Consider the following 4,876-nt stretch of genomic DNA (forward strand, 5'->3'; position numbering starts at 1 on the left):
TTCATAGCCAAACACATCAGAGGATTGCGAATCATCAATCAAGTAAAAAGAATGTGTATGATGTCCGACAAAATACTTCACAGAATTAATTAAACTCATATTTTCCTTTTCATACTTCTTGTCATTTATTTGCCTTCAATAAAGAAGCCACTTTTTGGGAATTTGACATTGACAATATGTACCGCGTTCACATGTCTTGGGTCGCTTGCGAGCGAACGATCGGCTCGCGAGCCAGGCCTTCATGCGAACAACCGCTCAAGAGCGGTTTTTGTTGTGGGTGACCCACGACAAGTCGCTCGAGTGGCTCTCGATGCAGCTCGCTCTCGATCCATGTGAACAGCCGCTTGCAAGCGGGTCGCCAGCGATCTGTAACCTCTTTTGTGTGAAAGCCAATCAGACACAAGCATTTTACCGGGGTCAAAGTAGCTGGCTTTTGCGCGAATTTTGGAAACAAACGCCATTTTCTGAATTGTTGCGGTTTTGGTGGTTGTGTATTTTAATATATACAGTATCTCTAAAATGTCACTTTCAACTGGATCTGGCCCTCGGGCCTGTTGGACCGAGGAAGAGATCAGCGATTTAATAGAGATTTGGGCAGAACCCGAAGTCAGAATGCAAGTTGAGGATAAAAAGTCCAAGAATAAAACGAAAATTCATGAGAAGATCGCTGCGAGATTTTCGTCTATGCCTGGCCCACTCGCTGACAACGGCACGACAAATCCAGACGAAGTTACAGGATTTGAGGAAAAGGTTCAAACAGTGTTTCTTGGAAGAGGTTAACAAATCAGGATCTTGGGCACCAAACTGGCCATTTTACCACAGGGTTGGAAACATTATCGGCGATTGTCCAAATGTCAGGCCTCCACCTGGGACCGTTGGGGAATCGTCGATGCCACTTCCACCCAGGCCTGGGATCAGAAACCGCAGGCCTAGCTTGCAATCATCGACAGCATCAGGTTAGTTGATCTTGATAATCATGATTTTTAAACAAAATTTTGTTTTTAGTGCTGTGCCAGTACTAGGCCGAGGTACAACCTTATTAATACTTATTATTGATATTATTTATGGACCTGGTGGATAGGCTAGGCTAGGCCTAGTTAGTATCTTAACAACTATTATTACTTGTCCTATAAAATATAATAATAATATAATATAATAATAATAATAAATGCGTAATAATATGTTTCCTGTTTTGGATCGATCCCTTGTTTTTTTTTTTTAGTAAACTGGCCTTTCGCTTGTAATAAAAATTGTTAATATTAAATAAAGAAGCACTAGCTAGGACTTGTATTCCATTCCATTCAATTCCACTTGTATTAAGTTAATTTGGTATTTTTTAATGCAGATGATACACCTCCACAGAGATTGTCGGACTCTTCCGTGGACACACTGTCTACTTCCAGTGGCGGTCATCATGGTAAGACTCGAGAAACTTTGTAATTTACTGGAGGCTGTATTAGGCAGAAACAAAAAGAAATTTCACTTGTATTACTGGAGGCTACTAGGCAGTAACTAAGAAAATGCTTACTACGCTCAATTCAAAAAATGTACATTGGTATACAGTCTATATTATTTCTCCATAAAATGCAAGTTCAACGAAAAGTGTACAATGTGTTAATGTTGTGTTGCCTCACATATTTTGTTTCATTATCCTCTGTATTGTTCTCATTCATGTCCAAATAGTAAAGCATTTAATTTGTTTGCAGAATCAATTTGTGTCACTTGCAAGATGCCGTGTGGAGACCATAAGTGTGGTGATTGCGGTCGCCCCTGCCATCAGATTCCCCCATGTAGCGTGCCTAGAGATTCACAGGAAGAAGGGTATGGCTGCCTTGTAACCTGTAAAAGCTGCTCTAAAGGTAATTTAGGAAATTGCATGTTTCTGTTACTGTTTAGTTAGCCTACTGGTTTTGTCGGCATTTCAGCACAGTTTAATCAAACCTGAACCGACACTATAGGTTTTGTACTTGAAGCATGTCAGTTCCACTGTGTCTATATTTCACAATGCATCATACTGTCTTATTGATGGTAAATACTATCAGTTATTGCAATTGAAGCCTTTCAATTAACTCTTCGGGGCTGTAGCCTTTCAATTAACTCTTCGGGGCTGTATAACTGTATACACCAAATTTTTTTAAAGGTCAAATGTCTTTCCTAAACCAACATCTTCCAACCCTGTGAGACGAGCAACATTGATCCCTACACAAAAGGCGACATCGACCCCAGCCCGGCAAACGCCTCCGAGCCCTGCACATACATCTGGTGTTCAGGAAAATGAGAATATGTTTCACCCAGGTAATTGTAGTTTAGTCATAAACATGCACCAAAACAGCGGTTTGTAGCTATAAATTGCAGTTGCTATCCTGTGTATCAATGGATTTTTTTCAGTGAGTAACTGTTTCCAGTTGAATACTCTGTTATAAATTTCTTTGTTCATGTCACATTGCCAGCATGTCGCAATGAAACAGCTACCAAAAAAGGTGAACAGAGTGTACGCTCACTTGCTAAGCATTTGCAGGACCAGATGCGGGAGACGAGTAGGTGCCTTCGTTCGATGCACGACGAGAATGCGAGAGAATTGAGGGAGGCGAGAAAGGATGAGATGGAGGTATTAGGGAAGATACAGTAAGCAATAGATAACCAACTGGAACAACAGACCCAGATGATGGGACGTACTGCAGCAAATCAAGAACGGCTTATCGGAGTTTTAGAGGCGTTGGCAGCAGCAGCCATGCGGCCCCAGCAGTACCAACATCAGTACCAACCCAAACTCATTTTTAGGCCAGCTAAATAATGGTTTATGATTAATGTAATGTAATCATCTCAATATTTCATATTTTAACGTTTACTGTACTTGTGTAATATTTTCATACCAACTACCACGAAAACGAATGAATTTCAATTTTAATGTGCAATTTTTGCATTTGTATTTTTTACCAACTACCACCTTTATAATAGCTTGACAACTCATCAGAAATGCAATATGATTATATGGAATATAAAAACAAAGATATTTAAACTTCAAGTGCTGTTTTTGCATATTTGTATTTTTATAGTTTGTATTTTAATTTTTACTGTACTTGTGTAATATTTTCATACCAACTACCACCTTATAATAGCAGAACTCATGAGAAATGCAGTATGATTATTTCTAAGTGCTATTTTGCATATTTGTATTTTTATAGTTTGTATTATTTTTACTGTACTTGTGTAATATTTTCATACCAACTACCACGAAAACGAATGAATTTCAATTTTAATGTGCAATTTTTGCATTTGTATTTTTTACCAACTACCACCTTTATAATTGCTTGACAACTCATCAAAATGCAATATGATTATGTGGATATAAAAACAAAGATATTTCAATTTTAAGTGCTATTTCTTATACTGTACTGTACAATATTTGTGTTTTTAAACTTTTTGTGATTTTGTCTTTATATTGGAGCTTTACAACTCATCGTAAATCCATGATATTTAGGAGATAAGTGCTGGTTTTTGCCAAATAAAGTGTTGAAAAATTGAACTTGTACAGTAGCATCTAAATACAGTATATGCTGGGTCCAACTGTTAAGCTTACATGCCATCATGTGCCTTTATAATATGGTCATGACCATATTTGTACATGTTAGTTTTTCTTTCTTTTTTGACAAATTTCATAGTCTTTGATAGAACTTAACCACTACCATGTCTGGAAAGCAGTCCACGGGGCCGAACCCCCGGAAAATATCACAATTTAGAGAGGTTTCAGAGGCTTACTTACAGTAGTTGATTTAGTGTAATATGTAGAAAATATACAGTAAATAGTATTTTTTCTCCCCACTGACGACCAAGATTAGGACGGCCGAATGGTGCAACTCTTCATATATACCGCTGTGACGTCCATTTAAACTTGTCCAAGTCGAATCCATAATGCCATTGAAATATTGTTTGACTATGATCAAATTTGACTTGCAGATTGTTAATGGAAAATAAGATAGACTTAGAAATTATTTGACTTGCGCACGACAGTCAACCTTAGCAAGTTTAACTGTACTGCTACATTACTGTAAATATTTACATAAACAACATTTATGAAAAGTAAAATTTATTCAATTAAACCAATATATACATAGGACTATCAGTGTTCATACAAAATTTATCAATTCAGCTTTGGTCTCCCGTACTAGCTCCCCAAGAGCCTGATTATACTCCCACATAAATAAATATATACATAGGACCATCAGTGTTCATACAAAATTGATTAATTCTGCTTTAATGGCCTCCCTTACTTGCTCCCCAAGAGACTGATTATACTCCCACGGGTCGTTTTGTGGCTCTTCTACAGGGACTCCTTCATTCAGGGCAGTATTATATGGAGTCCCTGCTGACTCAAGTATGTTGTGCAGGGTACAACACGCCTGCACAACGGGCCTTAGATAATCTAAATTGTGGAGGTTTTTGGTCAGCAACATTCGCCAACGACCCTTTAACCTCCCGAAAGTAGTCTCGACAACGTACCGGTATGACGATAGTTTGTAGCTAAAGATTCTTTGGTCGCGAGTCAGCCATTCCTTCCTGAATAAGGTCGCATCAGATTAGTCATCAGTGGGTAGGCCGGGTCTCCAATTAATAAAAGTGGTATATCTACACCCTGAATTTCTTTAGTTAAATTCGGTTGAAAGGCTGAGCCATTCTTAAGTTTGTTATACATAGACGAGTGACGAAGAACCATTGCGTCATGAACGCTCCTCGGCATACCCACATGTGTAACAAAAACGTCCATTGGCGTCAACACACGCCTGTAGAACAATCGAGTAGAAACTCTTTCAATTGAAGTAGTCCATGGCATTCTGATCATTGGCCAGATCTGGTTTTACTATAGGTATGTGCGACC

The 4,876-nt window shown here is 38.4% G+C and overlaps 1 long non-coding RNA gene across 1 annotated transcript; it reads left to right on the top strand.

Annotated features, from left to right (window-relative positions):
- The first annotated feature begins 34 nt into the window (after positions 1-34).
- Positions 35-3,526, top strand: LOC117120798. The gene is made up of 2 exons (XR_004447429.1): positions 35-1,417; positions 1,707-3,526. It is a non-coding gene; the product is annotated as an uncharacterized LOC117120798 (long non-coding RNA).
- Positions 3,527-4,876: the final 1,350 nt, after the last annotated feature.

The sequence above is a fragment of the Anneissia japonica genome, unplaced genomic scaffold (assembly GCF_011630105.1).
Source record: "Anneissia japonica isolate Jap-2015-1 unplaced genomic scaffold, ASM1163010v1 scaffold29866_len4887_cov103, whole genome shotgun sequence".
Taxonomy (NCBI): domain Eukaryota; kingdom Metazoa; phylum Echinodermata; class Crinoidea; order Comatulida; family Comatulidae; genus Anneissia; species Anneissia japonica.